We start from the raw sequence: 23,655 nt of genomic DNA, 5'->3' as shown, positions 1-23,655 counted from the left end.
AACATAGGCCACAATGAGCGATGGTTGGAGCAAAGTGGCTCAGCAGACCTGACGGCAGGTTTCAAGTGCTCTCTGGTAACACCACAAGCTCATCAGTGTCTCTGCATTTGCCAAGGCTTAGTCTATAGCACACAAGCTTCATTTGTGCCTGCCGCGGCAGCTCTAAAGGGAGAAGCCATTTCAGCAAGCAGGTGTAAAGAAGCAGGGTTGCTCTTGGGCATTTACAGAGGTAAGCAGCATGCCGAGAGAAAAAGTTATACAACCATGTGATAGGTGTGATGAAAGATATTACAAGCATTGAAAGAATGTAGGCTCTTCAGGGCAGAGTCTGCAGCTGTTTACACACACGCACACATCTGTAGCTCTGTGCACGCATTTACACACACATATGTACCCTTTGTGCTAAGCATAGTGTGAACAAGATATGGACTAAGGTCTCTAAATAAATAAATGCAATTTTCCTTCTCAAGAAAGATGTATTTCACTGACTAGTATGCAATAACATTTCTAACTTTGTCCGCCACACATAAACATGCGTGGATAAACTACTTTAAATTCCCTTCAACAGCATCTGTACTGTTCTGTAGTATTAAAAGGTACTAATAATTAGAAGAATGGCATCTACCAGCCCAGCCTATTTTAAGTCCTGTATGGCACATGAGAGTTTGGGGTAGGGAAGGAATGTAGAATGGGSTATTTGAGAAGCAAGGGTGCTTCAAAAAGTCAGCCCAAATGTTCAAACTTAACTCTTTGCTGTGGGAAGGGGCTGGCTGGGTGGAATCAAACCATCTTGTAGGGGCCATTGGGTTAACTGATACACTGGAAGAAAGGCTTGTATGCTGTCCTGCCAGTCTGGCTTCCCAGGTTCCCACCAGCCACTTCCAGGGGTGCCAGGTAGCTCAGAGCTGCCTGGACTTCTGATTTTCCCAAAAGGACTTGTAACTTTTTCATTTTTTCTCCCTTTTTCATCATTTAGGAATAGAAGAGTTTCCTAGAACAGAAGTTTCATTTTCAACAAGTTCATTCTTGTTAGTGCTTGTAAACTATGGCCAATTATTTTATTCAAATGCTAAGTGACCCCTTTTAGATTTAGCTGTCCAAGGACAGTGAGAAAAATACCAGACTTCTTTCAGTAGCTCTCCTTTGTATCTGGGAAGGGACACAGATATTTCAAAGCTCTCCAGATACTGTCTCCTTCTGGAAGACCTGAAGGACTTTAAAAGAGAGTGTAAAGAGAGTTTTCCTGTGTGTTTGTCTTGTACTGATTGTAGCAGCCCCATTCCTGCCTGGATTAATAACTTAGAATATTCTTAACACCTTTGTGTTAAGATCCAAGTACAAAACCTTTATTGAGGCGAGATGAACATTCTCAGTACCTATGACAAGAGCCTTCGGCCCTGTTGTGAATAAAGAATGGGTTTTTTGACCATACCATTCACTTGAGTGGCTATCTAGAAGTAGGAGCTCAGAATTTCTGTGTCTTGACAGATATGTCAGTAGCAGAGAATTACTGAGACTGATCCCACGTAGGGTCTCTCAACAGCGGGGGCAGATGAGAGGAGATGATAAAGATGTTAAAAATAGGAGACAAAATGTGAAGAGAGGAGCCAATATGCCTCAAAAAAATTTAAAATCTTTCATCTTTACCAATGTGATAGATGGAATCCCGGTTCCAGTCTCCTTTGTGGTACAAGTCCAGCTAGCTGGTGGGGCAGGGTTTTAACCCACTACCCTGGTGAACTACTTGCAAAGGATCCGTATCAGGACTACACAGTATTGTGAATAGGGTTCCAGAATTGGAAAGCAGAGAATGCAGGTGATCTTCTAATTGAACTTTCAAAGCAAACTATGAATATATTAATATACATACATATATATAGCCAGTTTAATTAAACAAAATTCCTTGCAAGCTGAGACTTTGCAAGACAAGTTTCATTTAAAAGTTGCTTTTTTTACAATTCCCCTGTTCAAACATAAGTCCCTAAGAAAAGAGGGCTTGATATCCCAACGCAGAGAAGTGTTGGCTTGTTGAACAGATTGATGTAGTTTACAAAAGGTTTCAGTTAAGTTATCTCATTGATTAACAATGGCACTGGCAACAAAATGGGAAAATTTGGAGAAGAAATTCAACTGAGTTTAACTGAAATGAAAAAAAAAAGATTTTTTTCACTAAGATGAATTGATTTTTCTCATTCAGGAGAAAATATTCAGTGTCAGATGTAACATTTTGTTTTATGGCACTTCCAAGGGGAGGAAACGGTGAAGTAGCTATGGTATCTTTTATCCAAGAGCCCAATGATTAAGGCACCTATTTTCTATGTATGAGGCCAGAGTTAAATTCCTTCCTCTGCATGAGGACAATTGTATTGATTATCTCTCAGGTATATGGGCTTTATTTAGGTGGAGGAGAGAGAAGTTCTTAATTCCTCTTGTTCTATTTTATTGGGATAATAATTTAAATATTTTCAAGGCCAGGGACACAATCATTTTTTTGTTTAGTGATTTCACTTAGGTCTGTACTCCAGGCCGTGTTACACTGACTGCTTAATTTAAGAGCGTAAACTTCTCCTGGAGTGGGGTCTGCAATCCTTTCCTGCTTCTGCCATGACTTGTCTACCATTCAGTGATAAAGTCATTTTGCATACTCTCTGAGCTCTAGTGAACGATTTATTCAATGCAAAAAAGAACAGAGACAGCAGGAGAGACTGAGGCAGCTGACTCCAAACCCCGGTTTGATCAGCTGGCAGATAGGTGAATAGCCTGGCTCATATGCTGTTCAGGCACAGGAATAGAGAGGATTCATCTTGGGGTCCCAGCCATTGCCTGGCCCAGTGCATGAGTGACAGAGCAGAAGACTTAATAAAACTATCAATGACTTTTTTTTCTGTTTTTTTTTTCCTTCTAGTTGAAGCTAAAAACACTGGCCTGATGTTCAAAATAGTTATGGGAAGATAAGAAACCACAGTTACCCAAAAACCCTTTTGCCCAGTTCTTTTCCTGAGATCGYAGTCACAACTGCAACATGAAAAAGGTAATAACTGACAGTTACCTTGACTATTCTATTGTTTGTATGCATGAGAAAGCAAAATTGAACTTTTTTAGGAGCTTAGGCCCCCTTGTCAGATCAGACAACACCTTAAAAACCACTGGGGCTATAAAATGAACACAGAAGACAGAAGGTAAATGAGCTTTTTATGCATTGGAACTGAAGAGAACGCCGGATAAAGCACCTAAATTGTAAAAAGTGCAATCCTTTATAGACAAAAGCATTAATTCGATGATTTAGAATGACTTAATCATTTTTCATTTATTTGATTAGAACTTTAAACTTTTATTCCTTTTCTTGCCTTCTTACTCTTCTTGAGTGAAAAATACTGCTACTCAGATTAATTTTAACACTTTTTCTCTGCTTTTGCACTGTAAGTCTTTCTTCTGCACCTACATTAATGTTTACCCTAATTTCTTCTGAAAGTATTAGAAGACCCTTCCAGAGACACTGCCATCAAAAGATTCTCTAGCTGAGAATGATGCCAAAATAAACTCCTTGAGGTCTCACCTCCCAAGACTCTCAGGAATCCCAGCAGAGACTGATGAGTTAGATTTGGCACCCTTGTGTATTTTAAATATATTCTTTTTCCCCTCTAGGTCATGGATATTTAGACAGATGTGTTCAGACGCTTGCAAAAATTAAGGGAATGACAAAGTTAGCTCAGTTCATGTTATTAAGTGACCAAAAAAATGTCATTGTCACAGCAAGCAACCAGGACATCAGGGTCTAGCTGTTCTAGACCATGATGAAGTTTGTTTAGTTCTTTCAGTTAATAACAGACATCATTCAGTGGCGGTATTAAGACTTCTATGGGCTGAATTTTTGCCAGTGTTATTCCCTTATGACAATACTTTTTACCTTTGCCTGAGACACCAAAGCATTTGCTCAAGGTCTTGTGAAAGGCTGAATTGGGCCCCTGATGCCATCAAACACCTGTGACAATCCCACTCCTGATAGCTACACTTTCAGCTTTGTACTTCTGCTGGAAGCAAAGCTCTTCTCCTAAACAGAGGTGTGATTCTCATTGCCATGGCTGCCAGAGAAGGAAAGTCTTTTAACTGAAGTGTTGCACCTGAATGACTGTTATCCCTACAGGAAAAAAGAAGAAACCCCCCTCCTTCATGGAACGAACAAATAACTAATGAGTGTGTCTACTGTGGAGCAGCAAGAAAAGCATGTCACCTTGTCTTGCTTGGTTTGGCAGAGCTGGAACATTCATATGAAGAGAAGCTGCTACAACACGCCTCCCCTTCTCCCAGAGCCATGCAGGCTCTGCTGCCAAAAGCACTCTTCCTTTACAGCACACGCAACAGGTAAGTGTCTGCCAAATGACACAACACAAACCTCCTAACAAGCAGCTGAGGGTAGGGTGGGGATTCCAGATAGAGACAAATCTATGTCCCTCGGGAAATCTGGAGCAAACCGATCAGTATAAGAAGTATTTCACTGCTAATTAAGTCCTGATCCTTTGGCTTCACTTAAAACAGATTGGGAGTATATCATGTTTGACAGCAGGTGCTGACTAGTTTGAAAGCCCTGGTCCATCAAATCAGGTAAGAGTTTTATATACAGTAACTCCTTTTAAAAGGGAGACTGTAACTTGCTAAGTGATAGATATACCCAGGCCCTTTCAAGTATAATGCATTATTGACAGAGTTATAATGCTTCTGACTTATTTTTATTCCCTAAACATTTGCAAAATTCCCCTCTGCTCTAAAAGAGCCTTCTCTGTCTCATATTCTGTCCTCTTCATTTGTGTGTGTGGAACAAGTGCCAAAGGAAGCAAAGCCAGGTGCAGCTCAGAAACCCCAGAAGTGTTTGTTTCTGCTCTTCCTGATGTAGTTTGGGATCCCAAATCCAAACAGGAAAGTCTGATTTTAGTAGAGATACCCCCTTCATTCCATGTTTATCTTCAAAACTTTGAAAGGTTGATAGCAGAAGAGAGTCTCACAGGTTGGGTGCTTAGTACATCTTCTCCCAAGGTAGCAATATCTTTGAAGGAGTGGTCATCACTTATTAGTAACTCTTAGGTTTCCATGGCTGACTAGAATGTAGAAAGAAATGCCCAAGAAATGTGAAAGTGAAAAACAGTAAGCTGCCTATGCAGCTAGGAACTAAGATAGAGAAGTCATTAAAAATCTGAGTAATGCTTTTCTGTATCTGAAAAACTTCTTTCTTAATGATCTCTGTGCTACAGAAAACAGCAAAGCAGGTTAGAATAAATAAAAAAGTTGTAACACGCCTCCCTACTGATATGGCTGCCTGAAGCCAGAATGCAAATGGTACATACTCAGAACAGCTTGCAGAATGACCAACTGAAATTGTTCCCAATCATGAAATTGCCTTAAGAACCTTATGGTTAAAAGGTAGATTTTCTGTTTTTGTAATTTACTCTCTGAAATCTGAATTTCTAAAGCTTTTTTTTTTTTTTTTTTTTTTTTAAAAAAAACCTCTCTTTGGTGTCATAATACTGCATTCATGTGGCCAAAAGGATTCTGTACCTCATCAGTTGAATGAAAGAGATATTTAAAAGGTAGTTAAACATCTGCAAGTACAAGAGCCATTCTTTTATTATTTCTCATTGCATTGCCAGTCTTCTGGAAGTCAGGAAATACTCCTTAAACTTCCTGGTGTGCGATAAATTTCTGCTGCTAGTGCTAATGCTAGAACTTGTGAGTGTGCTGGTGATCGATAYTGGCAGAAGGATTCCCTTTGTCCTAGGAAGGTTTTAAGTAAGATCTTCCCTCAAGTGTTGTGATAGTAGTATTGTTATGAGCTTACTTCCTGCCTTCTGGAATTTGGCGGCCACCAGGTGAAAGTTTCTTTTCTCTGTAAAGAATAAGTGCAGGGATGTTTTCTCCCCTGATATCAAGGCTTGTCATGAGAAATCTCCACACAGCTTTCTCTCTTGCATACTGCTGGTTAACTTCTGTGGCTCTATGTATGTGGTGCTRTCATTGAGTTTTTCCATCCTAGGCACTCCTGAAAAGTTAACACAAAGCTAGTGGGCCAACTTCTGTCTGCATCTAAATTAATAACATTGTGTGGATGTAGTTAGAGGCAAAACTTCGCTCTGCAAGAGATAAACAAACTTAATCCAATGTGCCTTATACGGTGCAGCAGATCTGTGTCCTTCAAGCTCCACTAGCAGTCTGTCATTCATCCAAATCATCTACTCTGATTTTAGACTGAGAAAGTTCTTGGTGCTTATGCTTCCAGTCACGGTTATTTACTACCTGAATAAAAGAGGGGACTTCCTAACTGGATAGAAATAGTAAAAGGATTTCATTTTCTATCAATAGATCTGTTATGAATCATCCATTGATGAGTTTTGACAGCGTATACCTACTGAAGAATATTCTATTGAATTTAAGCGTCAGGAGTAAGTAAGGCTGCCCAGTGTGTTAGTGTAGTACATTACAGTGGTTCAAGTGTGGTGTGATAGATATTACAAATGATTTTTGTAAATGGACATTCTATGTGTAGTTATAAGTAAAAACTACATGGGCATTTAAAATCATATTGTTCTTCTAATGATACTAAATGATCCTTACGACAATCATTTTCTGGTTTCTTTGAAAAAAGAGAAATACCAACATTAGAAACCTGAATGATAATAATTATAAATGGGAAGGCACACATTTTTGAAATAGTCTTACAATATGCAGATTAAGAAAAAAAAAATGTTACAACTTAGAAAGCTAAAGATTTCTGAGAAAAAAAAGAATGAATATCAATAGTCAGTCACATTCATTTATATCAATAAATAACCAAGAAGTACAATKCAGAAAAAATTAATAGTGGTTTTGAAAATGTAAATAGTTTGACCTAACTTTGCTATCATTCAAGAAAATGGCCAAACTTCCACTGAACTCTTGAGGGTTTGAGGTAATCCCATACTTAGCTGAGTATTTTAGTTCATAAACTTATAGCATTTTAGAGTAAATAATTCACCTGCCCAAGAGTATTTTTTGATAATTTAGTATGAAAAAAGGGCAGCATAACTGCATCTGATATTCCTTTTAATCACATCCTGGAATCAGAAAAAATACTCACATTGTTGAGATTTAATAGATAATTACCATAGGCCATTAGAATATATACATATTTTGAATATGAATATTAATATGTGTACTCACTTTTTAAAGCAATAATTCCAGTCTTTATGCAGATCAGAGTAGTTTTTTGAGGATCTAACAAACCATTCATTTGTAGCTGAGGAGGTTTATAATTCCTCAATGTGTTCGCTCAAAGACAGTGTGGCCTGGAGCCAGCCCGTTCCAAGGCAAGAACCCTGCAAACACAGCTGTCCAGAAGGGATTAGCTGGAAGCAGGGGCCAGATGCCAGTCACGGTACTTACTCTGCTCCAGAGTTGTGTGGGAAAAGGCAGGAGAGAGATAGAGTAAGGAAGACTTGAGAGCAGAGCAGAGGTGCTGTTAAGTCAGGAAGGCCTGCTGGAAAGAGGATTGTAGTTATCTTGCCCTAATAAGAGTTGAAGCTTGAAGAAGAAATGACAAAAGGTCCTACAAAAAAAAACAAAAACAAAAACAAAACAAAACAAAAAAAAAAAAAACGGTTTATCATACATGAAGAGTTGCAGAAAAAAAAAGAAAGGAGCCTGGGTTCAAGCTGTAGAAACCAGTTGTATTTGTTTCCCAGCTTATCTAGATTTTTTTCCTATCTATAACGTTGAGGTGGTTGTTCCCTGATTTTGCAGGGAAGTCAAGATTTTTGATTGATTTTGCTTTAGATATCTCTATCAGAAGACTTTTTTATGTCTAAATATGTGAACATCTGTATTTAGCTTACAGATACAAAAATATGGCGTGAATTTAGGTCCATTGTTGTATAGTATCTCTGATACAAAACGATGTCATTTCCTGAAGAAATTTGGGCCTAAGTTACCTGCAGGGTGAAGGATGTATAGAAGACTCCGAAAGCCCCTTTCATCTGGACCACAGCACTACAGATCCTACATAATAGAGTGAATTAACTCATTGTTTTGATCAGGGAAAAAAAATTCAGTAAATTGTGCAAGACATCCAACAGCATTAGGCCATCAGTTCTGGTGGTTTTACCTTTTGTTTGCTTTTAACTTAGAACAATGGAAGATTGTTAATGGTATGAACTCTGAAATGGAAGTTGGGAAAGAAATAAGAACAGAGTACTGTTGATGTAGCTTTGCAGTTCAAATGGATTTGTGATACCAGTTCTTTATTCTACTGCAGTCCCTTTGTGCTCCAGCAGTGAAAAGGAGGCCCACTCAACATTTGTCTTCACAGATTTGGATATGGGATGGAAGAAGTAAAGGAGCGGAGTATGAGGCTGCAGCTGAGGAATGTGCACCTTCCAACCCATCTCCTTTGAGGTAGGGCCCAACTCAGTAGCCTATTTCTAGCTGCAGGGCAGCATTCCTTCCTTGCCTGGGGCCCCTTTTGTCAGGCAAAGCTAGTATAGGAGGTCACAGAGCAAGAAAGAGGCTTGGTGCCAAACTTGGAGAAACATAGAAATGTGTGTGGGTGAGGAGGTCTGAATCTCATATGCAATAACTGGAAACATGAAAAGTCTGATGGGACCAGCCCCATGAAGGCATTTTCTGAGCTTGGTCAGACAGTCCAACATGCCCTCTCAGCACTGCCACCCCACACCCAGCAATTCACAGTGTCCTGCACTGTATTTTTTTCTGGTTGACAGAGTCTCCCCTTTGGATCTAGTGTACATTAGTGAGCTGTTCTAACGTGAAAGGGGTGAGGAAATGGCAGAAAGCATATCTAATAGCATCTTTTATTCTTCTCTATTCCTGCATAGGCTAGAGCTTGGYTAAAATGATGAATTGCTGTCACTATCTCTATTGCTTTTTGAAAGGGTTAATGGATAGGCCAAAGTTTTATTGTGTCAATAGCCCAGTGAGCCCAGTGTGCAGTCACATTGGGTGACTTGGGCAATGCCACGTCACATACTGACAGCAGAAATAAGCATAGAATCTAAATCTCTTTATGCTTGCACATCTCTACATTAAAAGATAAGTCTCACTTGAACTCACCAAATCATCTTGTTTACTAGATCTTGCTGTGTAAGTCTGAAAACAAATTATACATCCAAATTAGTGTTAAAGGCCTATATGTCTTTCCAGCTGATAGTGCCTGAGGCTTTTGACATTCATCCAGATCTGGATAACTTTCCTGTGAAGGTGAAAGARTTGTGAACTGCTTGTCCAGTACCAGGAAATAATATTTAAACTGTGGTTATTCTTATTTCACAAAAGTTTTAAAACATGTTTTCAAAATAATGTGCTGGAGGAAGTAAGCTAAAATCAGCTCAGTTCTTCCTCACCTTAATTGCAGTCCCTTCCTTGAAGGAGAGAAAAATTCCCATTTTGATGTGCTGATGCCAGTTTTTGGAGGAACCAAACAGGGCCAATAGAAATACTAAAGCAGTTGGCACTCTGCTCACCTCTGTCTTCCGGCCTCACCCCAGGATAAATATACAGCACCTTCAAGATATGGCAGAAGTCCAGTTGCTTGCAAGGCCATGTCTCCACATTTGAGCTTGGAGCTACCAGCTGGCAGTGGCAACAGCCCTGGGTCGTCGCAGTGGTTATAACCAGTGACTTTGAAGTTCTGCCCTTCAGCTATCTCCTATTGCACAGAGCTTGTGATACATGAGTCCGTGTCCTGCAGCTGTCACCATTTAAATCAGCAGGCATCTGAAGCAATGCTGGCTACCCTGGGGAAAGGGACAAGAGATGAACAAAGTGTTCATCTTCAATTAAACYATTGGGATGCCAATGCAGAGTCTGATTCCCTGCAACTTTCTCCTCTAAAGTCAGTGTCATGTCCAAGCTTCTTAATAGGAAAGAACAGAGGCAGCTGCTAAGGTCTGCCAGTTAGTAGAGGGTTTGAAGAAAAGGGGAGGGGATCAGCTGATTTTTAGATTGTGATTTCAGTAAGCTGCAGCTCCCCTTTGCACTACTGTCTTTAGTTTGAAATTTTGCTGCTAAGTATACTAGAGGAACTCAACAAGATAATGGCCAGGCAGCTAAACCAGCAGAAGGATTTTAAAAAAGCTTCCTTTTAGTGAGCCAAATTCAGCTCCCATGTAATTGCAATTCCTATTGAAGCCACATCTGAAACTGCTGCTGAAGTCAGGCTGAAGCCAGTGGTTTGGATCATCATTTTGCAACACAGTATTTGGGTTGCCTTCACCAGGAAAAAGTTAATCGTGCAAAGAATAAGTAAGAGAAAATATAGCCCACCTGGCTGCTGCATCCATTTAGTCATGAGCTGAATGTGCCCAAGTACCCTTTTTTTCTTGCATATCAAATATGCCTGCCTGTTTTGAGCCACAACAAAAGCACTAGCAACAGACTTTGACACCTGTGTTTCCTCCAGCTGTGAGTCTCATCTTTTTTCTGCAAACCACTTTATCTGCCTCAGAATGAGGGGAGAGTTCTCAGAATTACAAATGCTGCTCTGCAACAAATGGCCTCTTCCTTTGCTTTATCTGTACAAGAGTATGCTCTTGGGCTTATTTGTCTGTTACTATGAACTTTACATGCTGCAGGGTATGCCCCTGATTTACAGAGTGAGTTTGATACAAATTGCATAACAAGAGTATTTGTAGTGCCGGCTCACATGTTTAAATCCGTGGTTATGTTCTGAAGGATCTGACTTTCTCTCCCTTACCAGCTGTCCTTCCTTAGTGATTAGAACTGATAACAGCCCTGCTGAGAAACCAAATGGCAGAAAGCAAATTGCTTCTTGAAAGGGGGGGAGGGAGGAAGAAAGAAGAAAAAAATAAGGAAAAGGGGGTCAAAAAATCTAGTTTTAAAATACAAACTGCCGTTAAGCTGAGTAAGTAGACTGGCAATCTATGAGGAGACTGGAATTGTTGCCACTGAAATGAGTGGAAAAATGTTCTTGTCATTCACAGCAGCAGAGCAGCAAAGGAATTTCTGGTATGAAAGTTGTCTGTCTTTTAGTGCATCTGCATACACCATGTGCTGGGCCACTTGGCAGGCCAGGAGATTACGTAAAAAATCTTGGAAAGTCTGCTGTCTTTGTTTAATATATCAAAAATACTTCTCTTCCATAACCAGAGCAGCAGCTCTGTATTAGACTTGCTGATACAGGGCAGGACCTATACTAAGGCAAAACGAAAACTGTCCTGGTTCCATTTCATGAGCTTTCATAAAGTATGCTGAGGACAGAAATAAAAAAATTCAGTGAGCAGTAGCATCTGAGTGACTTCTGTTCCAACCTTACTCAAGAAAATGTCATTAATGTTTACAAGAACAGCCAGCAGCCCAAATAAAATCATATCATATGTACTTTACATGCTGTACTACAGCAGGTAAACTAATAGAGATAGCAGAAAGTCATTGCAGTGCTCCAGAGTATGTAGCCGAGAAGCCATAAGTATGGGATGTAGCTGAAATTCCTTGGACAGCTTTGAAGGTCTCACCCTCACTGTCCAATAGTGAASCAAATTTAGGTCAGTTTGAGCCATCTCCTTCCCCTCAATGGGTCTGAGAGAAGAATTTTGTCTGGGTAAACACGTCTCTCAACTTAGATAATTAATTATGTTAATTCATTTTAATTTAATTGAATATTTTTGCATGACAAATTAGTTGTCACAATTTAAATTTTTTTAGAGTTYATATTTAATTCAACTGGAAAGATCAAATAGACTCGTTCATTTCCCTTTTTGCTTGTAGTCGTTTTAACTCGACTTCCTGTTCAAGTTCTTATGCAAGGCTGCATTTTGCTTTATATTTAAACTTTACTCTATGTTCTCAGGAATGTTATTTAAACTGTGTCTAATCTTGCAAGTTTCTTTTCTGTGTATGTGGYCTGTTGGACTTTCTCTTCTCCTTCACAATTATTTAGAGCCTTTAGCATATATTGGTAACTTCAAATGTGCAAAAAGGTTCACTGTTCTGGTTAGGGTTTTTCATTTAGGAAATGTCTGATTAGTAGCAAGCCATTTTATAATCCAAAAACTCAGCTTGTGAATATGAACAGATAGCAGGTGATTGAATGTGGAGAACTACAGTATCACCATTTTGGCTTTAATAGGCAGCCAACAGCTCATTTAAGCCAGTCTTTAAAAGCTTTTATTATCATTCTAGCATTTAAAGTAGAGTGATTCTGCTTTAAATAATTTCTTAGCCTGCTCTCAGCCATTCTATGCTGTATTTTGTCTAACGAAAGACCAAACTTTACAAGAATACTTACCTTACCCTGGCATCTTTGTACATASCTAATAAAAAGGTAATTGTTGACCTGGCTTTATGTTTTAGTTTCTTTGTATTACTTTGCTTTATAAAGTGCAGAACACACACCAGGCTCAAAAATGTATTTGTAAAGACCTCGTGGCCTTTACGTAACCATCATTATTAGATGATTCTTCCCACCGCTAAMGATAACAATTAACTTGTCAAAAGATATCAAGAGAAAGATATTTGCATAAAGGATATAGGACACATTGGAGCATCAGTTAAGCTTATATTTTAGAAGAATGCATTAGCTCATATACTTTGGCAAACAAGGCAAAATTTTTATCATCCCATTGCACCTAGTCTCAGGTGGCCTTCATTATTTCATGTACTCTGTAACATTATTTCATGTACTTTTAAAAGCAATACAGAAGCAGCTTACGTCTATCACTTCTCAGTCTGAAACATTACTGTTTTCGTATAGAATCCTGTGTAATATAATTAGGAAAATATTTACTATTCTGATTTTTTGAACCACTTGAAATTAAACATTATTTTCTTTCCAGAGATTTCTGCACTGGGGTAACAAAAATACACACAAGAAGTCTTTTTGTTATGTAAGTGATGAAAGTAATTTTTACAGAAGTGTACAAGCTTTCATCTCATTTGAATTTTATAGGACTTTCTATAAGGACAGAATATATGGGAATTTCTACGTCACCAAAAAGGGGGACTTTATGTTGAGCTATTTTCTCTCAGAGCTAATTCAGATATATCAGGCTATGAAACTGTCCATCATAAAATACTATTTTGCATATGTTTCTCTCTGACTTCTCAGCTGGTGTGGCCTATCTCTAATGGGCAATTRCATCAAGAGTTGTGCGTTTGCCTCTGGGTCTGTCATGAGGCTTGGCTGCTGCTGGACGTTCTGAGAATTGGCACAACACACTTTCACAYGCTGCAAAAATAATTTCTTGTGCTAATCCCTCGTGGCATTTACATATTACACAAGCCCCTCTTTATAGAAGAAAAAAGCAATGTTTTCCCATGACCATACTTAATGTACTGTAAATCTATGAACTGTGTGGATCTCTGAGCTGCATCTCAGGATACTTTGTCCTCCAGAAAAAGACTTCATACAAAGCATGTGTTGTATCAAGAGAGGAAAGCTCTGGTGTGGTTAAAATATTAGTTCTAGACCTGAGAGGTCTGAGTTCAAATTTATGTTCATCTACTGACTACTGTGTGACTGTTTATTATGGTACTACATAAACACAAAGCCAAAAYAGGTTCTATTATGATAGACACAAAGTTCAAGAATGTAAGAACATCTGTCTTGATTCACACTAAGGGTTCCTTGATCTTACATTCCAATATCCAAAAATGTTGATAGCAGATGCCCAGGGAAGAGTAAAAATAAGGARAGAAATATACTTCCTCCAAGTATTCTCCTGATTCCCAAGTTTTAACTCAGAGAACTTCCTAAAACTGATTTTTTTTCCTATTTAATAACGCTTAATGGCTCTCTCTTCCAGGTACTTGTACAGGTTCCCTGCCAAGCCATATAACCTTTTTCCATCCCCAATATACTTTTGCAGGGAGTTTTGTAACAGAAAGGACTGTCTCTTCTTGTTTGCTCTGAGACTTGCTCTGGCAAGTTTCCTTTGATACCCCTTATTTCTTAAACTGGAAAAGACAGAGAACATCTTTTCCAAGATACTCTTTAATTAGCTGACCTCTATCACGTTTCACCTATCCAGATTGTCTCTTTCCAAGCTGAAAAGTCCCAGCCTGCTCAACTGTCCCTTTAATGGAAACTTTTCTGTACAATGGTGGTTCTAATGCTTTTTTCACTACTAGGGATCTTGAAAGAAGATTTTGCAGTAGACTCGTGTGTTTCTCTGTGTGTGAGCATACATATAGCGCAATGACAGTTTAAAAGAACAGTATTGTACAAAGTATTGTACAAAGCAAGAATAGTGTAGATAATTTATTATAACAAAAGTGTTAACAAGATGAGAATATTTAATTATTACTCATTGAAAAACAGGAAAAAGAAAGACCATTGCCTTGCAAAGGACCTTGTAACTTTCTCCTTTCTGCCTCCCTTCTGCAGTTCAGCCTGAACAGCCACCTGCCCATTTCTGTGGAAGCAGGAGAGCCAGTCAAATCCCCACTAAGGGCCCCTGCAGAGCCAAATGAATGCACAAGAACTCTGTAATGCATTTGTTGAACTTCTAACAATCTCATTGTGAAATGGCTCAAACTCACAGAGATACAATGAATTCTCACCACTCTACAAATGAAATCACAGGGCATGTGGGGTGTCAGGACCTTCTAAATGTCTCTTACACTCTACTTTTTGCACGCAGCCTGAGCGCATCATGGCCATCACCGCGACTTTTGGGATAGCTGAGGAAATCCCCACTGAAGGCTACTTTGCAAGACATAGTATATATCTTCTGATGCTGGGCTTGGTGCTAGCATATGCATATCCATACTTTGTGTAGGAAAGAAAGAAAGCTTAGAAAAAAATTCTAAGGCACTCTGAAGGTCTAGTAGTCTTTCCCACCACCCCAAGGTAAAAATCACCCTGATTCTTCATTTAGGCTCATCCTTGTTGCCTTTCTCTGAGCATTTGGACCTATTGTTTTTGTGATAAGGGAACAACTCTGTACAGAGTATTAAAAGTGTGATCAAACCATAGATGTATGCAGTGCCAAAATGATGTCCTTTGCTAGGAATTGTGGTGATTGCTGATATTTGGCTGTTTTTTTTTTTTTTTTTTTTTGACTGCTACTGAGCATTTAACTGATGTTTAAGAAATTAGGCAGTCCACAGTATTTGCATTCCTAACAGAAGAAAGATAGATMCAGTATAGGCACTGGGATAGAGCATACCCTTTTGCAATTTAATTGAGCAAATGGCATGTATGTTCCTTAATAAATCCATTGATTTTTGACAGCTAATTGGTAGAGACCAGTTTTGCCTGCCTTCCTCATGTATTTGTACAGCCATCTGTGCCTTCATTGGTTCTGAAGTTGCTCGTTCTGAAATTGCAAAAGGCACTCCTTTTTTATTGGTTCCATCCTGCTTATGTACAAACAATGTGCAAAGTTTTCCTCTTCCAAAATAGGATGGAAATAAAAAGAAAAGAGTTGCTATGGTCTTTAATTGCCCCTCTTTCAAAAGTTTGTTTTGTAAGATTTTTTTTCTTTCTCAGAACCAAATTACCAATGTCTTAGTCAGTGTCCAATTCAGGAGTGCAGCCGTGCTGAAATCCTGTTCCTTTTTTACCTCCTCACAGACAGAGTGAATAACAGTGTGTATTTCCTTCATAGGAATATAAAAGCATAAATTATGAGGTGCTTAAGTATTTAGGTAATAGGATGTCAGCTGAGTGTAAGAGCTAGTGAGATTGTTTTGTCTGTCTCTACCTTTTCTGAAGCTCTCATTTTTATCTTTGTTCTGACTCATGTGCCAAGATGTTGGCATTCATGGGCTATCTAAACTTGAGGTGATGATCAGTGGAAGTTAGGCTCTATTCCTTAGGATTATGAAATTCCATAAAATCAGAGTGAACTCAAGGAAGAACTAACCAAATTAGAGGTCCAAAACTGCCCACTGATTCTCCAAACCATACCCTAGAATTACAAAACAAGGAATTACACAGGCAAAGATTGACCTTATCRTCAGAATGAAGTTATTCTAAACACCATATTCAAAGGTATTCTAAACACCATGCTCATCACATTTGGGTTCCATGCAGACTAGAGATAGCCAGCGCTGTTTAAGATGCAGCTGCTCCAGAGCTGTTCACACTGCCTCACTGAGGAATGGACTGGAGGAACAGATTGGATGAATGCTTCTCATTTACTCCGGTTAAACCTTTGTGAGCTTAGCTCAAAACAACTTTCTTGTACACCAAGGAACTGACTTTACTTGAGAAATGCATGAGGGACATTCCTACCGTCCATGCTTTTGGCTATGAAGGAGAGACAATTAATCTCAAGCAGAGGAATACTAATAAACTWAACAAGGGGCAATAAATAATTATCCTGTTTTTTCAGTCTATGTTTGCCCATGGCCTTGGTCACTGCTAAAGTGCTGAGGGTCCATTTACACACAGGTGCTCAAGGTTTGCTGTGGAACTAACCTTGGCTTTCATGGCAAAGTTTCTGTGCTCTCCGTTCATGGCACTCCTGTTTGTACGAGTCTTGAGCAGAAAAGCAGCAAGACAGTAAGATGCTGATGTTGACTGATCCTTCTGAGGTCTTTAGGATTAAACACAATCTTAAGCCCCAAACCACAATTGCTTTTCAATTGGAGATCTCTCTGAGAAATAAAGATCCTCTGTACTAAACTAGAGAACTATGTTCCAGTAAAAAAATGCATTCTGGCAATGCAGAATGGCACTTCTACCTCTCCCTTGAAATCTTATCCTTAGTCAGGGTAGGAATGATTTCAGCTAAGGGAACAAATCCTTTCACAATGCTCAAGTAAAAGTATGTAAAAATACATGCCTATATGTTTTTTACCTCCTTCTGCTGCAGTTTAACAATAACCCAACATATGACTCCTTTCGTTGGCAGATTGCTTACATAAAGTCTGCCATTTCTATTGCTGACAGATCTCTCGCTTCTTACTCCTCCAGACTGTGCAGAATATTTAATTAAATTTTGCAACTTCAGTATGAAGTTCAGGAAAAAAATAAAGATAATGTTCATGGGGAGAAAAAGGAATTCCTTTAAAGTCAGCTTCATTAATGACTGGACTATTAGAGTGAGGGTCACTTTGCCCGGATTGAAATAGCTGCATCTTCCTAATTGCATTTTATTTAAATTATTTCTTTATTTCAAACATGTTATGCTTGTTAGTGATTTAATATGCCTGGAAGCACAAATTAATTATACCTGGCAGCTAATTGTAGGAAAGTTATGGTGATCAATGTTTATGCTGCTTTTTTAATGTCTACCTTTAGTTTAGATACTTGGATTAGTTCCCTCCTAATCATGAATAAATATTTACTGCTTATATGTTCCCATGCAAATTGGATTAATTTTAGCATATTCATGTGAGAAGGACATCACTGCCTAACTCAATATTAAGCTAGCTGAACAAGCAATTTTTTTCCCCCTGCTTAAGTAGTGAATTAGCTAGATACAGAGAAAATTCAGCAAAAGTTTGCTTATCCCAAATGGTTTGGGGGCATCCAGAGTATTTGGATATATGGAGGTAAAGGCAATCAAAGGTTTGACTGGGAAAGTGACTCTTCCTGGGGCACCTAACCTTGAAGAATTTCCGTTAAATACTTCTCAGCTAAATGGTATAATAATTGGATAAACAGGGTGGTAAAATTTGTTTGATTTTGGATATGGGCAGGACTGAGTGCATGCCTATATATTTTGCTCTTTATAACCAATTTATAGCATCTCTTGCAGCTTTCATATTCTCCCTGATAACCCAAAGTTGCATCGTATCCTGTAGTATAAATGTACCACAGTTTTTCAAAGCATAGAGTCTTCTTTCTCCCCGTCTCATTAACTACCATTTCAGGTATGATACAAGCAACAGTCATCCAGGCCTACTGTTACAAAATGACAGTAGCTTTTCTTTATGTTGCCAGCATTTGTGTCATCCTCAACTCTTGCATACTGACTCAGGAAATGTGCACAACTGGTGCGTATTGACATGTGATATTGACTCTCTTTTTGCAGCCCAGTGGTAGCGTTTCCATGTTGCTTCATCTTGATGGTGTCCTCTGAGTGTGCAGTTGTATCCTTTTCAGGGAATTGCTTCTCTTTTTCCAATAACAATATGGGTGGGTCATCTCTTATTAAAAACTACGCAGTTGAGAAATCTTTGTCTATGCATTTGTCAAATGAACTGAATTGTGGAATAAGCCTTGAAGTGAAAAGCCTTTTTAGCCAGAGATGTGACCCTTTTAGCTTTTTTGGCAGATTAATCAGTTGTAGGAATGCTGTTTCTTTTGAGACACCAAATTGCTGAGGGTTTCTGCATTGTTCTTGTGCCATAATACAGTATCTGGAAACAAAGGCACAGCATTCAGGCAATGCTGTAGTGTGGGGGCCATTAACCAGCTCTGTAGTGCAGAAAGCTCTGAAAGCTTTTTACATTCTGAGCTGTTCTGACTAGGAAAGGCATAATCTTGGAGCAGCTTTGGGGTATTCAGCACTTTGACAACAAGATGGTTTGTACAGGAACTTCAGTGAAGATCACAGGGCCTAAGGCTGGGCATCAGGGTTTGAAAACCTCAGCCAGTATGCTGAAACCACCTGAGGAAATGTCTGTGTTTTATATCATCAGTCAGACTTAYCTTTTCGATGATTAAGACAGCTGGATACAAATTGTATTTATTTGCTGTCTGATGTCTTAGAGGGTACAAGATTTTTAGGCCAGTAGGAGAAAAGAAAGAAACAGAAGCAAATTAAGTGTTTGATTTTGAGTTCATGGGACTTGATCTTTGACAGCACAATATTAATAATAACGTACAGCAAATGTCCAGTTCCCTCCTCCCACTGTGGATGATGTTGCTGGAGATGAGTTGCAGAAGGGTTGGAAGATTGAGTCTAATATGCCTCTGTGCACATGTGAGCAGCCTGTGCACAGGCAGATGATCAGTGCTCATGCAGCTACTCCAGCATGTCCTGAACATAGCAGATTCACTGTGTGTGACATAGTGCAAGACACTCAAGGACACTCAAATGGTTTATATGATATCTGTGCCTCTGAACTCCTGGGATACATTGGAGCATGTGGGATATAGACTTGATTTTTGCATGGTTGGTAGCCATTTGTCTGGTTTTCCGGATGTTCCAGCTGAAATTTTTCTGGAAATCTGGTGGAATACTGCCCAAAGTGGTTGAATTGGCAGATTTGAAATGTCTTCTACACGTCTGATTAATGTAGTGTCCATGTAAAATGTCTTCCTGTGCAAGTGGGATTGGAAAAGAAAAATACGAATTATGCATAAAAGCAACTGAATTAGAACCTCAGTCCTTTGTGAGTCTTGCAGACCTTTATCTTCACATTTCTTACATCAGTGCTGCTGTTCTATGAACATGCTATAATCAATATTTCAGCAAGTGCGTGTACTTGTATTTAGATGATGCATTCCATGTTTTTAATTTCTTGTGTATGGTTCAAGTTCAGCTGCTGTCTTGATACCATAGCATCCCTTATACTTTTGGAAACATTGAGGCATTATGGCTATTCATTATGTCAAGCTGAACATAATGTTCAAGTTGATGGCTAAGAAAACCTATGATACCCGAATGCCAGAGAAGAGCCTTTGCATTTTCCCCCAGGCTGCCCTTTCTAGGATGTTTTTTAGATAGGTTACTAGGATAGTGTTGTACCTATGTGCTTTTTACAATGGATAATTTGAAGTTGCCCCTCAGTATTTTGTTGTAGCCATCTAGCTGCGCAATGTGGTTTTGCGACCTCCGATTTTAAGGCCCATGGTAATCAAAATAGTGATGCTGYCTGGTTCCTCTTTGCTCTACCAGAGCTAACACATTTAGCGATGACTTGAAAGAACAAAGCAGATAGTCTCTAATTATCTTTGCAGGTGACACAAGACTGGAAGGATTAAGAATTATGAAGAGGACAGGGATACAGACCTTTCTGCATGAGTTGATAAGGTAGGGGAAAGTTAAACATTTGAATGTTTATATGATCAAGATGGGATGGAATATGAGGGGACAAATATTAAGGCTATGATGATAGAATGGGTGACTCTGTCTAGGAAGTAGTGACTAAGTAAGGAATTTGGTGGAAATCTTGATAGAGAGAGTCAGCAGAACAAATTCCCAGTGTAACATCATCTATTAGATATAATGACAGCCTTTTAAAATGTTACTCATCTGTGGATGTATGAATAATGAAACCTAACAGTACAAGCAGAGAAAGTCATAGTAAATACAGCTGAGAATGTGCACTCCTGCAATAGCATGCCACATTCTGCCATCTGCAATTCAAACTAATGGTAAGTTGGTGACAACTCACAGAAGAGACACGTGATGACGAAAGGAGAAAACAAGACTTACAGAGTGTCTAGAAAGTTCAAAACTTAGTCTCTTCAGTTCACCTAAAAGAAGAATTATCTTGACTAAAGTCTGTCAGGACCTAATGGAGTACAAAATTTGCTAATAGACTTTTTGTTTGAAAGAGGATCTAATTGCTGAAAATTRAAGTAAACCACATTTTAACTAGGAAAAGGTGTGTATTTCTAACAGGAAGGCTAATTAATARTTGGAATAAGTTTTCTCAGTTGAACAACATCTACAGACTATGCCACCTATTTTATTATATTTTTAATTTAGCACCATTTTCTTGGAAGCAAAACCAATGGGAATATTGTTGGATGAGAAAGGGGACCTATTCCAATATTATAAGGGTGCTTATTCAGCTGAGCTATTTTAGTTCAATCAAATAATATAAGATTTTTTTTCTGTAACAATTGCAACAGAATTGTAGCAATTTAAAGAATTAATTCTTTAAAAATGCCTTAAAATGCTTTAAAAAWCACAGTAGCCTTTTAATGGACTCGTGTAGTTTTGTGTCTTTGAATATTTTTTTAATTTACCTCCAGGAAGCAGGACTTAACTGTGACAGGGAGTCAGTGAGAACCTTATCGTGAAGTTTGGTTCAGGTGTGTCCTATATGAGTCTCCTTCTGGCCAGCATGGCCAGCATGGCATATCTGTGGGGCAAGCTACATGTATCCTCCAGGAGGAATGATTATCACTGGCATCTTTTATTTGTTGGCCACTATGAGATTCTAATATTTAGAACAGGAAAAAAAAAAAAAAAAAAAAAAAAAAAAAAAAAAAAAAAGATTAACCTTACTTGCCAAAACTCTCAAGGTGGTACTGCAAGGTGGTGATTAGTCTGCCATCCTAGTTCTACTTCTTCATTATTTGTAGTAGCAACAAGTTGAATTTAGGATTTTAAGTTCAAAACAAGTTTAAATGGTGAAATTGCTATAATGTCATCACTAATCTTTCAACAATTTTCTGGATGTTTCTCAGTTTTAGTATGTTAAAACATGCTCAGCATGTCTCATTTTGGAGCCTAAAATGTAAAGTCTCTGAAAAATTCTAGAATATCAAACAGTTTCTATAGCTCCATGGGTGCATGTCCGGAACAGAACAGAAACTCTGCAGTGAAATATAACAGCTTCTTGCTCAGTACAGAGAAATCCCAGTGTGGAAATTCTGTGTTAAAAGTAATTGTAAAATATTTCAAATGTAGAAATGCTTGTTCTTTGAAAGTAAAAATGCAGGGCAAATAATACTGTCGTCATGATTTGTCTGAAAAGTCTGGTTCAGATATATTGCAACTAACAAGAGAAAACAAAAATTTCTATTTTTCAAAGCAAGCTCTATGTACCTGACTTGGCCACCGTAAAAGTCAGTGATGCCTTATCATTGACTGGAAATGGAAGAATTTGGCTCTATCAAAGTGCAACTGAAAATCCTACCCTAGATTATTCTGATGTGTTGTTATGTATTCCAAAGTAGCTGTATTTATGGGAGATTTTTAGTAAGGGAACATTCATAATTTTGTTTTGGGAGGCCAAGAAGGGGTAACCTCGAAAGTAAAATCAGGACAAACAGTGTTCTTGAAAGTGCAGTTAAAGTGATATACATGATACAGATGCAAAAATAGAGAAATAAAGAATTTAGAATCATCAGGTACAAGGTTCTTCTTTATGAAGAATTATTTCAAAGATCTGTTTCTGTAAAAGGTATCACCTGTAAAAGGAACTGAAATGTGCATTTTAAATCATGTTTTTTCCTAATGCTCGGTCATGAACTACTACTTAAGCTATCTGCCTATATAAACAGAGATTATACTTTGTCTTTTAGGTGWCTGTAAAAATGTGTTGGAAAGGGGCTGTGAATATTAGGAAGAACCATGTTTTCTTTAGTCTGTTGTACTTCCAAAGTTTATAAGCAAATAAATGTTTTTCCTTGTTGGTTGGCCTTAAAATTCAGTCTGGATCAAAAAATCAAATATTTTTTTCTCTTTTGGCCCTGCTTATTCTTCTATTGCTCTTTTGTTCAAGTGGGAGAGAAAGAAGTAAAAATGTTTGGTTTTGTGTATTTCTTCTCAAGTAATTGAAAGATTGAAAGTTCTTCTAAGTAAAACCAACTGTCATGTAAAAATTCAACCATGTTTTTCTGTTTGTTTGCAGTAGAAAAGTCAGACTGAATTTAGGTTCTGTGATCCCTGGCATGCATTGCCCAAAACTCATTGGTGGTAATGGTTGATATTAGATATTGTAATCCCCTGCTGATGCAGCTGGCAGGTATCAGTATCTTTTGCCTGGTAAATTGTTGCTATTCACAGGCTACTTTCATCTTCTGTTTTTTTTTTTTTTTTTTTTTTTTTTTTTTTTTTTTTTTTTTCGAGCAGCGTGAAGTGGATTCACTTGGGAGTCCCCCAGGCCTCCTCTGGGTCTGCTTGGTCTGGAGGCCTGTGGGATGAGCAATGAAGGTGCTTGCTGTAGGAAAGGTTTCTTCTGCAACTGTGAGGGTTAGAAAGCTTTTGTCCTAGAGCGGAGAAGAGAATGTGTCCTAAGTAGGGGACTCCAGGAAGTGGGAGCTTGAAGGAAGACAKCAAGTATCACAACATTCATAACAAAATTATGCAGGTTGACAATGTTAATTGCTGTCATCATAGCTGTGATTGGCTGAAGCTGGGAAAGACTGTAATTTCTGGCAAAGAGAAAAAAACCTGCTCAACCTTCCTCAGGCTCAAGTCAAAATTATATTTTTTACAGTTACCATCTTTTGTCTGTGTATTTGTGCTCTCTCTGTTTTTGCTTGTTGCTGAGTGTGTTTTGYTCCCCAGTGCCAATGTATGGGCTTCTGGAGCTGACTGCTTTACCATTGGTGAGAAGGAGAGAATGGTTTAATTCCATCAGCAATCGAGAAGGAATAATGTACTTCTGACTTCAGTTTGGTATTTTTCTTTTAATGAATGCRTGTTTTCCTATTGATACACCTGCCCATCAGATAAGATCCACCAGGCCTGGACTTGATCCATTGTTCTACTCAACAATATAGTCAATTCAGTAGCTAATGCACACATAAGATGAAAGCTGAAAATAAACACGTCGCCAGATACAGTATATGTTTTAGTGCTCTGCCAGCTACCAAGGGTTGAGAGTATTCAAGTCAGGAGTTGTAGGAGTTACCACAGTATTTCTCAGTGCCAAAGGTCAGGTCTTTTAATCTTCCATGATAATAGAACTACATTTGCCCTGATGAGAACAAAGGGACATAATTTTGCCCCATTAAATAAGCTTTTAAACCAATAGAGTTCAACTCATTGTTGGCACCTGAATGCACAGCGAGAG

The 23,655-nt window shown here is 38.5% G+C and overlaps 1 long non-coding RNA gene across 1 annotated transcript in view; it reads left to right on the top strand.

The window, feature by feature from the left end:
* Positions 1-19,926, top strand: part of LOC146601283 (uncharacterized) — a 56,318-nt gene extending 36,392 nt beyond the window's left edge. The window contains exons 4-7 of the long non-coding RNA XR_014896415.1: positions 2,906-3,031; positions 4,145-4,362; positions 8,279-8,418; positions 19,859-19,926. This is a non-coding gene — a long non-coding RNA (uncharacterized LOC146601283). The remainder of the gene's footprint in view (positions 1-2,905; positions 3,032-4,144; positions 4,363-8,278; positions 8,419-19,858) is intronic.
* The last annotated feature ends 3,729 nt before the right edge of the window (positions 19,927-23,655 follow it).

This window comes from Rhea americana, unplaced genomic scaffold, assembly GCF_003343005.1.
Source record: "Rhea americana isolate MKP2758 unplaced genomic scaffold, rheAme1 scaffold_106, whole genome shotgun sequence".
Lineage (NCBI taxonomy): Eukaryota > Metazoa > Chordata > Aves > Rheiformes > Rheidae > Rhea > Rhea americana.
Note: the sequence above shows the minus strand (reverse complement) of the source record. Positions and strands in the feature narration are given on the sequence as shown.